The sequence below is a fragment of the Lagenorhynchus albirostris genome, chromosome 1, assembly GCF_949774975.1.
Source record: "Lagenorhynchus albirostris chromosome 1, mLagAlb1.1, whole genome shotgun sequence".
NCBI classification, from domain to species: Eukaryota; Metazoa; Chordata; class Mammalia; order Artiodactyla; family Delphinidae; genus Lagenorhynchus; species Lagenorhynchus albirostris.
The window spans coordinates 79,491,081-79,504,731 of NC_083095.1; the positions used below are offsets into that span (position 1 = coordinate 79,491,081).

The following is a 13,651-nucleotide window of genomic DNA, read 5'->3' on the forward strand; positions in this document are numbered from 1 at the left end:
CTAATACAGCTTTCAAATTCCAAGATTACAGAATGAATTTTGATTTCTCACTAATCCAATGCTGGAGTTTATTGACATAACTTCAAGAGTCAAAAATTGGAAGTCTCGGCCTGATTTAGATTCATTATTAGTCTTATTTTCATTAGAACTATGTACGAGGAAAATCTCTCGACATAATCTATAATTTCTGAACACTTTCTCTAAAACAAGCAATGTCTATTTTTATTCCATTTTAAGTATATTATGATCGTTAAAATTATAGACATAGGCACCCAAAATTACCTGGAAAAGAGAGACACCAAGTTCCATGGTCTACGATTTAACCTTTTCTGCCCTGTTACTTCACTTTCCTTGCTCTTTGTCTCTCCTCTTCTTTCCCATCTTCCTTCACCTGTCCTTTGTTTAACTCTCAAAACAATGATCTCCTCAAACCTGATACTTCTCTGGCTAAAGATCCATTAAGAATGCATCCCTTTTTTAAAGCCTCAGTATCCTAACATTTCTATTTCTCTTCTTTTCCCCTTTAGTAATAGTAGTATTAATAATGATAATAGATGGAATCCATTAGGCACTTCCTATGTGCTAATATTGTGATAAATGCTGTACATACATTGTATCATTTAATCCTCATAAAAAATAAGAGGTAAGTACTCTTATTATTTCTGTCTTTCAGATAAGAAAACGGAGGCATAAAGAGGGTTAGAAACTTGCCCTAATTCCGTTAGCTCAAAAGTGGAAGAGCTGGGATTCAAATCCAGAGAAGTGTCCACTTCAGGTGAGTGATCTTAACCTCACATTCTGCTGCCTTCTGGTTTAGTTTCTCCCTGGAAGCAGCTACTAAACTGCCTCCTATGCAAAAAGTACCTGAATTATGCATAGTGCTTAAGATAACAAAAGATAAAAGTGTTAAGTGCTCTGTCCTGAGGAGAGCCCTAGGTGGTTAAGAAATAAGCAGAGTAAAAATGGGGTAAGTTAGAAATCCAGGCAGGTGTTGTGCACGCAAAAGCCAGAGTTATCCACAATGGAAAGTAGACCCTGAGAATATCAATGCAGGGCCCTTGGCTTATTTAGTTTCATATTTTGAGCACTTAGCACCAAGCTCAGTGTACAGTGAGTGTTCCACCAGTGATTTTAAACTTGGGTTTGCTGGACCACCAGGGATGTGATGATAATATTGGAGAATCCATGTGTTTTACAGTCAGTATTCTAAAATGTCGAAGAAAGTGATCCATTTACAATGATAAGACTGCACAGACTGTTTAAAGAGATGAGTTTCTCGGCTGTTGGCTAGGATTCTACCAGTTCAGTAAGATTATATCCTGGTTACTTCATGATGACCGGAAGCTTTGATTAACAGATATGTATGTGTAATAAAACAGGAAACCAAATATTGCTTAAAATAAATTTTGTTTGCTAAACAAAATATATCAAAACATAAGGACTGTGGAGTCTAATGAATTAAAAAGCTTTACTTAATGGTGAAAAATTTGAGAACCGTAATGTGTACTCAAATATTAATTAAAAGTTGAGTGAATAAGTTCAAATTTTGTGTCTCCAAATATCCCCAGTTATAATCTAGTGCTTCTATTAACAGATTAATGAACTACTTCTTGTAGTCATCATACTTTAGTGCTAATTGGCTTATCAGCTGAACTTCTGGGACAGGTGACATGTAGCTGAGATCTGGGCACAGAAGGAATGTGAGTTTTAATCAGAGGGAAGACAAATTTTCTGGAAAGGGCTACATAATTTTATCTAGTAGGAAGTATTAAGGGGCTAATTTCTTTTGGGCTGGGGGGTGTAGGTGTAGAAGAGAGTAACACAAAAGAGGAGAAAAAGTATGGAAAGAAGAGATAATACAGCCAGAGACAAACATTATCTATTACACAATTTGCCTACTCCTGGTACTTTCAACCAAAACAGAAGCAATTAATAAATAATTTCTGGGCCTCTACATTAAAGTACTGTGCCATTCAAAATATGATTCAAGAAAACAAACAAACAAAATATGATTCTTTTTTTTTTTTTAAAGAGACATTTATTCCTTTTCCAAGGGTTACAGTAAAACCAGGTGGAAGAGAATGGTTTTAGCAGTTAGAAAAAAAAATTACAAATCTGGGGTTTGGCCATTAAAAGTTATTTACAACAATGGGAGGGGAAAAAAACAACAAGAAGTTGTTTCACATTACATACCTCTCCCCCACCCCAAAGCTTAATACTTGCTTACCAACTCAAAAAAGAGACACAGTTGATTCACAAGCTGGAGGTTTGAACTCTAGTAAGACATTTATAAAAACCTAAACGGGGGCAGTGTCCTCCCTAGCCCAGGGGCCACTAGGCACAGCACAAGAGACTAAAAACTCAACAGGGGAAGGCTGGACACTCAGGGTTTGGGAGTGTAGGCACCCCCAGATCTGGCTCAGGGATTTGGGGAGTAAACAAAACCTACCTGGAAAAGAATTGGGGAAGAAAACCAGCAATTGCCTTCTGCACAGGTGGGGACAGGGAAGGAGGAAGGGACAGGGGCAGGAGCATTTCCCATCACTACCCTAACTTGGGAAACTGCAAGGGACCATCTTCAACTGGCCTTAAGAGGAAAACCAGATGGATGAGTGGAGAATCCACAGGAGGAAGAGGATGAGAGGAAACGTGGCTAGGGGGCAACAGCCCCTTCCTTTCTGGGCGCAGGAAGGCAGCCAGGGCACCAGGTCCAGGCAGTGACCTCACAAGGACAGCACAGTTTTTGCAGCTTAAGATCACCCACCTGCCCCCACCCAGCTACTCATTCTGCCCACCAGCTGGTGTAGGGCCCCTCTCCACCCAGAGCGGTGATGGCTCTGCGCCTGGGGCCCTGCCTCTTCTGTGTCTCCTCCCTTGGAGGCAGCACCAGCCTCTGCCCCTGTGGCCTGGGGCTCCTGGCTCTCAGGGGTGGCGCATGCCTTCCCTTCCTGGGCAGTGCCTTCCTCACTGCAGGCACCGACCCACCCTGCTCCTGCCCTTCCTGTGGGTGAGGAAGCAGACGGATCCCCCAACCCCCCTTCCGATTTCTCCTGAAGGACAGCCCACTCAATTTGGAAGCCTTCTTGAAAGAGAATTTCTTCTTCTTCTTGGGGGTCTCCTTGGGGGAGACCTCCCCTTTGCCCTCAGCGCCCTGGGTAGGGAGTGCCGGCTCGATGACATCGCCAGTGGCCCCGGCTGCCTCCTCTGTTCCGTTCACGGTGGTGGGGGGGAGGGCGGCGACTCTCTTCACCTTTGGGGGATAAGTCTGCAATGCTTTTCACGTGGTCGTTCTCCTGTCCGTTGATCTTAGCGGGGGAAGCGCCTGCTGCCTCCTCCGCGTTCACGTCGCCCGGGGAGACTTGGAGCTCTGGCTGCCCATGGCGGGGGTTGTGCTGGGGGGATGCCCGCAGCCGCCCCGGGCTCGCGCCGCAAGGGATAGTTCGGTCGGGGTGGGCCTGGCCGGCGGAGGGGTGGGGCTCGCGCCTGAGTGGGAGGGGTGTGTGTGGGGGGAACCGAGCTCCACCCCCGCTCAGCGCCAGACCCGCTCGCTGCGCGCCAGAATGCCTAAAATGTGATTCTTGTTCTTTGTCCTCAAGGGGAAATGAGATTTCAGCACCGGGCTGGCACTAGGATGAGGAGAGTAGGGCACTTCATTTAAGCATATGAAAATGTATATAGTGACATAAAGTAAATCATTATTTCATTTAACAATACAGAGATATCATCAGGTAGTACCAGAAGAATTAACCAGGAAATGATAAAAATTTGGGGGGAGGGAGCCATCATGGTCTGGAATCAAGAGGTATTGAGCCAATGTACTGGGGTCTGGAGGGGCATCTATCTGACTTGCCCTATATTCCTAGACATGTGCCACACTGGATTACTCTTACTAAAATAGATTTTTTCACTCTCTCTTCTCCTAATAAATAGAAGAGAGCAACTGAAGCTCAAGGCACCCCTTTTTCTTTTCATGACAGCCCTAAGATTCTCAACCTAGCTGGCAAATGCTATAGCACTAATCAGAGTGCTGGGCCTATAGAGCCACTTAATACCTTCTAATTATATGGTAAGGAATAACAGACATTTAACTTGGAGAAGATCTCACCAAATGGCAACCCTACCACTTCCTAGCAGTATGAACTTGGGTTAATTACATATTGATTTTATTTTCCTTATCTATGTAACGGGATTGCTAACTTCTACCAAAAAGGTTAACCAATCTATAAGCGTAACTGAAATAACATGTAGACATATCTGATGCTTATTAGACAAATGTTGACTATAAATTTGAAAGGTGACCATATTGCTATAGACAGATGGAGGCTAACACCTTTCATTGAGGGAAGTTGTGTGGTATTTAGAAATTGGGCCCTGCTGGTCCTTGATTTTTTTACTTACAAAATGAAGGCCTTAAAACAGGTAGATTTTGGAAGATCACTGAAATTCTAATGGTCTCTGTTTCTGAGAAGCAACCATCTAGTCAAATTCTTTCTAGGCCCTAAAGCACTGATACAATGTTAAATATAAAAAGAATAATGGAAAACTTAGCACTAATTAAAGAGACAGCATATCATCTCTTTCCTCGTTGTGTACATGCTTATATCTTGGATACGTATCAGTTGGGGTTAGTGGGTGATGATATTATTAGGCTGGCAAAAACAAAAACAAAAATAAAAAGCAGTGAGAATTTTGTTTAGCCAAATTTATTCAATTTAATAAGAAACTACATCTTTTATTTATTTTTGATGTTGGGGGTAGGAGTTTATTAATTAATTAATTAATTTTTGCTGTGTTGCGTCTTCGTTTCTGTGCGAGGGCTTTCTCTAGTTGTGGCAAGTGGGGGCCACTCTTCATCGCGGTGCGTGGACCTCTCACTATCGCAGCCTCTCTTGTGGAGCACAGGCTCCAGACGCGCAGACTCAGTAGTTGTGGCTCATGGGCCTAGTTGCTCCGCGGCATGTGGGATCCTCCCAGACCAGGGCTCGAACCCATGTCCCCTGCATTAGCAGGCAGATTCTCAACCACTGTGCCACTAGGGAAGCCCCAAGAAACTACATCTTATTCAGGGGTTCTTCCTACAATTTTGGTATCAAATTGTCTTTTCTTTATACAACGGTGATAAAAGATAGTACTTATGTATTCAAATTACCTTTCATAGGAAATGAAAAGTTGGCAGCTTTATATCACTTTCCCAGTTTTTTCTATTGTTGATTAATTTTTAGGTTCATAAAATTTGAAAATCTAGAAATCCCTGACCTATAGCACCAACCAATAAATAGTTTTTATTTTTATCATTAACGTTGGCATTGTCATGAACGATGTTAAGAGGAAACTTTCTGAAAGGAATATCTGATTGTTTATTGAAAAGTACCAAGTTTTTAAAGCCTCACTGGCCTTTCTCAGAATCAAAGCCTAACCAGGCCTTCCCCCAGCTTCCCACCCCCACTCTGAGGAGGAAAAGATGTGAGAAGAAAGAAGAAGCAAGAGTCAGATTTTTTTCTGCTCCTGTGGGATCCTACTATCTGAAATATTTACAAGTGTGGAAATGGCACAGAGGAAGCCCACTTACTGCTGGAGAAGAAAGGTCGGAACTGGGCTTGCAGCATCCTCAGTGAGCCAGCTCAGAAGGCTTCTCTGCCCTGACCTAGCTCCAGGCAAGTAGCTATCAGGCCTGTTTGGGGTAAGTGATGCAAGGAAGATAAAACACCAACAGCAATTTTAATGTCATGACTGCTGCTTGAGTTGCCACACTCCCAGCAGAATAATACAGCTACATTTTAGAGGATTTTCATTGGATGAAATTTTAGCAGGTATATTAGAAAAACTGAGGCGAGTAACTCTATAAAAGTTTAAAGTCTATGCATAGTGGACTTGGTGGTAGGTTTTTAAATCCACAGTAAAGACTTGGTTTTGACTACCTTCTGACTAACTTTCAAAGACATTTCTATTGTAAATTAATAATAAACTTTTATTATGACTGGAGATATTTTCTGACTTAAGAACTTAATCGTGAAATTGTTAATCTATAAATGATTTGCAAATGTAAAAAACTGCTATTGTTGCTACTATTTTTTCTATTTACCAGCAATATTTTTCATATTCTTATCATTGTCTCTCTATTGAATTTGACTTGAAAAGTAATATTTATTTGCATATGTCAACTTTGAGTGTTATGGTGAGTTGTATCAGACCTGCTGTTCAGACATATTGACATTAAGTAAAGAGGAACAAAGGAACCTAGGAACTGACTCTGAGAGCTCACCAGATTAATCTGTTATCAGAACCAAGAACATATATTTAGAAGTTTGGTTTGCTCAAACTATATCAAGCCCCGTACATAGTCCCAGATACTTATTTATTCTGAACAGTGATTCACATATAAGGAAGTATGCCAAACAACCTCATGTCAATCAGTGACAGGAATAGTTGCAATAATACAAATAGACTCAACAACAGCAATGATAATGTATATTCCCTAGAGAACGAATATGCTCTCCAACATGGTGGCATTACCTGGTCCTCAGTTAAGATTTGATATTTTCCTGCTTCGGAGAGCATCCCACCCTTTGACCTCTTCTTCTGAGTTGAGAATTATTATTGCTCTTGTTGTGATTCTATTTATCTCTTAGAGAAGATGGGAAGGAGTTTCATCTCTTTCCCATTTTTATGCATCATTTGTGACTGGATAACCTATATTAAAATGATTACAATGTGTACCAGAACGCCATTCATGCATGCACCTGTTTTCTTCAGGTTTATTCTGACAGAGTATGTGTGTGTTTGGTAGTGTTGGAAGGGAAGATAATAAGTACAGCCAGGTATATTTTGACAAAACACTTGAATGTCATAAAGCAAAATTTACTATTTTTCTTTTTTAAGCCAAAAAAAAGACCATTCATCAGTTAATCTATTAGAGCTGAAATACCTAGAGAAATATGTTTATTTTCTTTAACTGTTTTATTTTGTATATTGATTTTGAAAATAATTCTTAAATTCTCCCCCAATCCTCATATGTCTGTAATTTTTAAAGATAGTCTCACCAGTCAGAGTGGATCTCCAGGTATATGAGTGTGAAATCTGGGGAAAGATGGCACACACAACTTTAATATCTCTTCTGTCTTTAGACTTATGGCAAAATCCTTTAAACATAATGTGTTTTAATCACATCATTGAAAAAAGATCAAAAATAAAAATTTTAAAATAATTTTTGTCAAAACTAAAGCACTATAGTCTAAAGAATATTTATGAACTCATGCTACCTCAAGATTGCAGGTCAGGCATGGTTATTCAGGTGTGGATCGCTGACCAAGTCATGCAGGGTAAGACTTTTACCTCTAGACTTTCAGACAAGAAGTTTTAGAGAATGAACATGTAGCTTACCTCTAAATTAATTTCCTTTGAAATCAATATGTGTTATTCTGGGAAAGTAAAGGAATATATCGACTACATTCATGTGTAGGATTTGAATGGACCACTCTAAGAACAAGCTATATATTTGTATGTAAGGATGCGTGTGTATGTACACACACGTCTAATAATCTAGTAAAAAAGAGCCCATAGACCTATATTCAAACGTAAGTACACATATTCATGCTCAAGCACAATTCTGACATCATTGACACTTTGCATTGGAATAGGACAAGCTGGTATCACCAAACAGGAAAATTAATTCTCTCAATCCTTAGTATGCTCATGGAAGCTGTACAATTCATTATAAGCATATTGCCAATAGAAATACAAACAAACGGCATGTGTATCCTATTAGATCTACATCATAGCAGGGAGCCGAGCTGGTGGAAATATAATGCATCCAGCCTTAAGCATTCTGAGTTGTACTCATGAATGACTTACTCTATGCCTGGATTCTACTCCAGTTCCTTATAATTTACACTGGGTTATTATATGTTGTGCCTCTTCCCAAATCAGCTGTCTCCATAAGGGACTCAAGCATTATGGAGTCAGGGGAACACTCAGGACCAGTCCAAGAATGCTTTGTCCATTGGGGAAAAGTCAAAGTAAAAACTAGTCCCTATGTAAATGCACCAAAAAATGCTGGTTCCTAAAATCAGATGCTCCTGAAACCCTGCCTAAGTAAAGTCTAATAGCTGGTCTCAAGAAGAGTGTGGCTGGCAGTTTGGAGTAGATAATTTAAGCTGTCATGAAGTTGGGGAGCCTGGCTGGTTAAATCTTTTGCAAGCCTATTGCTTCTCCAAACACTCCCCACAGTATCTAACACACAAACATACTTTATTGAGCATCAGCAAAAGTTGTTTTTCACCCACCCCTACTAAGTCATTCAGACTAATATAAGAATTAAGACCAATGAAAGGAAAAAAGTAAAACCATAAGTATCTAAAAGTCCATTGTTTAGACAAGATTTTTTTTTAATTTGGAAATTGCAGCATTCATTCATGGATACCCTGCTTTTAAATTTCAATATAACATTAGTAATACTTTCCACTTTAAACACTATATTCTTGAACCTATATAGAAGGGATGTTTTAAATTCTATATGTTACCAGGCTAACCAGTTAAAAAGTGAAATATTCAGTTAATGCTATTCCAATCAATGAGCATGTTTCTTAGAAAACGAGATATTTTTTATGGAAACTAGATATGCTCTAATAACAGACAGACTTTATATATTTTGCTCACTATTGTATTGCTAGTGACTAGACCATAGGAGGCATTCAATACATATTTGTTGAATGGGAGAAATAAATCAATGGTTTGTGACATGTCAGAGAGAGAACACAACTCTGAACAGGTGATGTGTTTATCACAGTGGAGTTTATTTCTCTATGTTTGTATGCGCAGAAACCCAGAGAAGACTTGAAGCAGGTTTTAATAAAGGGTGTACTAATATCTGTTCTGATCTGATATTTGTCTATGGTCAGAAGGGTCAAAGGGGTCTGTTAGAGATGTATTTGGCTACAAATAACAGAAAACTACCACAGTGGCCCTAAGAGACCAGGTTTTGTCTTCTGCAGCAAGAAGTTTGGAAGTAGGTAGTACAGGGTAGGTGTGGCAGCTCAGTAATTCTACTAGGAACCTCAATTCTTTCCATCTTTTTGTTCTGCCAAACATAGTTTGCAGGCTCTTGCTTTCAAGCTTGGCATCTTATGATTGCAAGAAAGATGCTTGCTGCCATATCTTATGCTAATATTTTATCAGACAAAAATGAAAGATAAAGTGAAGAGGGAGTCAGGCATGGATGGTGACTGCATCAAGAAGCAACAGATTTCCCATCAATCCCAGCAGATGTCTGCTTACGTTTCATAGAGCAGGACTGTGCCACATGATTAGATTGCCATGGAGTATGGGAAAGCAAATGATTTTAGCTAGACAGTTTGTTACGTCTCCAAAAAGCCAAGGTCCTATTAGACAAAGCAGAAGTGAGGAAAGACATTGGGTAGGCATCTAGCCATGTCTGCCCCAGGACTGAAGTGAAGAAATTAGTCTGTCATAACATAAAATCTGAACAGTGCTCCTCTGATTTCACCCTTCTAAAGTAAATTCAGACTAAAGTAGTTCTATGGGGCAACAGTTTTAGTGTACATTTTTTCATGATTGAGTTAATTCATACTTGTTGTTTTCATAAATAGCTTAATAGGTAATGATTTCTTGATGAATTTTCATCCTGTATTTGTGGCCTAGGGAAAAATAATTCCTTTCTACTGCCCTGAACTTAAAATCTTCTATTATCTGGACCAACTTCTTCCTTATTTCTCCTTTCAAAACCATTTTCTCTAACTAGCTCTCTGAGAAGGAGTATTATAAAGAAATTCATACCCAAATGTTAATGTTTGATAGTGTCTTTCTATATTGTCCTGTATGGGGGCTATTTGAGGTTTAATGGGATAATTGCCTAAAAGTCTAGCTCTAATTTCAGAAAAAGTGGCCAAGAGAGATATTTTTGAATTCAGGAAACTTAACCTTAGTTATGTAGTCACCCATCTGGGCAGTTGTCTTTCTTATCTAAGAACTGAACTTTGTTTTTATTTACCAAGAGTGGTATAAAGGTAATAATAATCTTTCTCTCTTTAATACTTGACTATGTGCCAATGGAACAATGATTCCTTTAGCAGATGACCTACGTGAATCATGTAATTCTATGACTCCTTGCTCATAGAAATATGAGCAATTTAATACTTGTTAGGAGTTGGAGATGCTCAAATCTTTGTTAAGGTTCTGGCCCTTTCCTTGGTTTCATTACTTTTATATTCGGCCAAGCCTTTTATTAATATAATGTAGGGAGGTGTTTGGCAGAAAGGTATAATGTAAGCTGATCCTTTGTAAATTTAAGAAAACTAGAAAGAGGGGAGGGAATAAGTCGTTCATGACTAAAACAGTCTAGGCTGTCATTGCAGGTGTTCATGAATGTTGTATGTGCACCCAGAAAGTCTCTATAGTCTTCAACACAATTTGTCTTCACCTACAAACCACACAGACTTATTATGTATTTACTGCTCACCACCCCGCTTGGTCCTGTAATTTTCCTTTTTTGCCTGCAGGCTTAACATTCTTGGCAAAGAAGAAGGCTTATGGGAAATATTCATTGACTTCTTATTGAAGCAGTGTTGTTTCTGCATGGGAGCCAGGCTCAAGGAGTGTAGCTACAGATCCCAGAACAACTTCCTTGATTTTACAAGAAGGGCTCTGAGGGACCCTTATACTTCAATAATATGAACAGAAACTCTCATTCTAAAGTTTCACAGAAATGCACACCACCCTCTCCTTACTCATATTGCTAGAAGACCTTACCCTTAGAGAATGCGAACCTGGGCTCTAGGTGTATCTGGACAAGAGACATCTGAATGGGCATTGTCTCTTCTGTTATTTGCTCTAGGACACCCTCTCGTCTCTGTCCTATTATCTCCCATGCAGCCCTCCTTCTGAGGCTGTGTGGGGTCTTCCTCTCTGTTGGACTATGTAATAGCCCCAAACTTTCTGCCCTAGGGTGGGAGTGGGGGGTGAGGATGTGTAGAATAAATGTAAATGGATCTTTTCCAATAATTGTCAAGGAACAAGAAACGTTAGAGAAGAATTTCTTTGCCCCTACATGGAGCACATTGTCCCTGACTGTTCAAAATAAGTCTCTCAGTTTCAGAGAATCCCATCCCTCAGGAATGCCACAAGAATAGCCCCAATTAGCAGAATGTAATTACTTGAGTTGGAATCATATATTTAATGATGAACCTTTCCTCCCAAATGGCATGAAGTCTTGAATAATTTAGAAGGAAAAAACAATTAAATATAAGGGGACCCTCCTTAGAGTTAGGGATGCTTGTGGCCATGCTCATGCATATGCATGCTGTAAGGGAGGGCTAGTACTAGAGAAGTTTAACCAGCTTTAAAGTGGAACAGAGTTGATATTTTCAACCTATAAAAAGCTCATTTAAATACATAGAATGACATCAAGATCCCATATAGATAAATGGACAAAAGTTACTGAGATAATTATTCAGGAGAAAATAAAACTGGGAAATAAAGAAAATGTTCACCTTCAGGAGGAATCCAAAACATGCAGATTAAAACAGCAATAAAGGCTCATTTTATATCTATTAAAGTAAGTAAAACTTTAAAAAGTGATATTATGTAATGCTAGTGAGATTGTGGAGAAGCCAGTATCTGTATTTATTGCTGGCTGCAATGTAAAACTTCTGGAAACAAATTTGATCATTTTATTATATCAAAAGCCTTGAGACAGGTTTATGAACAGTGATCCTAAGAAATAACTAAATAAAATCTTAAAAGCTACATGAACTAAGAGTAATTGCTATATTTTCTATAGTAGCAAAACTTAGAAGCAAATATGAAGAAAAAGCACAATAGTTACAAATTATAAAATAATAGTTCAATGGAATGTAATATGTCTTTTACAATGGATGATTAAAATATGCTAGCATGGACTTCCCTGGTGGCGCAGTGGTTGAGAGTCCGCCTGCTGATGCAGGGGACACGGGTTCGTTCCCCAGTCCGGGAAGATCCCACATGCCGCGGAGCGGCTGGGCCCGTGAGCCATGGCCACTGAGCCTGCGCGTCCGGAGCCTGTGCTCTGCAACGGCAGAGGCCACAACAGTGAGAGGCCCGCGTACCGCAAAAAAAAAAAAAAAAAAAAAAAAAAAAAATGCTAGCATATGATATAGGAAATAAAAAGATTCAAAATTTAAATTATACTGTGGAAATAGCTATGTAAAATATGTAACTATATGTGTAAACACTAAAAGGATATTTATAAAATAGTATCAATGTATTAATGTAGTATGATTTTCAGGGATTTACTTTTATTCTAAAATTTGTTTTAATATGATAAAATTTTAAATCTGTAATGAGTTTATTGAAGAGCTTCAACTTGTTAGGGATAAACATGAATTAGATTTATTTCTCTGATAACTCTGTACTATGCTGACCTCTCTATTTTTTGCTGAGGTACTACTTCCAATTCTATGATTTAACAGTCTTTTCAGTTATCAGAACAGTCTTTCTAGTTTTTTAAAACTCAGTCCTGTGTGTTTTGCAACTTCAATCTCACATTCAATTCAAAACTTTCCCATTTCCCCCACAGCTCTAGTTAGATTTATGACTTGCTATGGACTGCATGTTTGTGCTTCACCAGAATTCATGTGCTGAAACCCAAACCCACAATGTAATGGTATCTGGAGGTGGAGCCTTTGAGAGGTAATTAGGTTTAAATGAGGTCATGAGGGTGGAGTCTTCACGATGGGATTGGTGCTCTTATAAGAAGAGGCCTTGCAACTTAATACTTGTTAGAAAAGTTAGGTCCATGCAAACATATGGTGAGAAGGTGTCTGTCTGTAAATCAGGAAAAGGGGCCTCACCAGAACCCAACCATACTTGCACCTTGAAGTTGGATTCCCCACACTTCAGAACTATGAGGAATAAATTTTTGTTGTTTAAGCCACCCATCTGTAGTGTTCTGTTATAGCAGCCTCAAATGACCAAGACAAGACTCATTTCCCTTCCCTCTTTCCTGCACTTCTATTCTGATGGACATGGTTTCTTATATGTTTCTTTTCAACAGGCTAATCTCCATCTAATGCTGATTGGCCATCATTCTCCTTTGGTTTCTTGGAGGGCCCTGGGAATGCCCCCTCTATAATCTCCTGGAATGGGAGATCCAAGTTGGCTTTAATCTTTTCCTCCCAGGTCAACCCTTCTCACAAGCCACCCACTCTATATCTTCTTACTGCTGGGATCCTCTTAGTTAATAGACAGCCTTCTTGGGGTTAATACCAGCAAGTCAGCTCAAGCCAGCCATCCTACTCAGTGTCTACATAGGAAATCATGGATCGTAGTCCACATTTAACAGTGGAATGCAGGCTGTTTCACTGACATCTCTTACAGGCCATCTTCTTCTTGCCCTTTGTCCACACTCAGTATCAGACATTCTGCCGGCCTAGTAGCCTGGAAATTTTTAAATAAGGAATGTTCAGACAGTCACTGAGAGTAATTCTCCTGGAGCCCTTCTCTCTCTGTTTTGGTAAGAAGTATGCCATCTCTGTTCTTCCTTGGGAAAGCAATAGCCTTATTTTCAAATTTATAACTCTTGCACTCTCCATAAAAGCCATGCCTCATTTCCCAAACCCAGTCTTTCTCTTATATTGGTAGTGATGGTGGTGGAGGTGAT

The 13,651-nt window shown here is 39.5% G+C and overlaps 1 pseudogene; it reads right to left on the reverse strand.

The window, feature by feature from the left end:
* Positions 1–2,778: 2,778 nt before the first annotated feature.
* LOC132531056 (MARCKS-related protein-like) lies at positions 2,779–3,379 on the reverse strand (annotated as a pseudogene).
* Between the last annotated feature and the right edge of the window lie 10,272 nt (positions 3,380–13,651).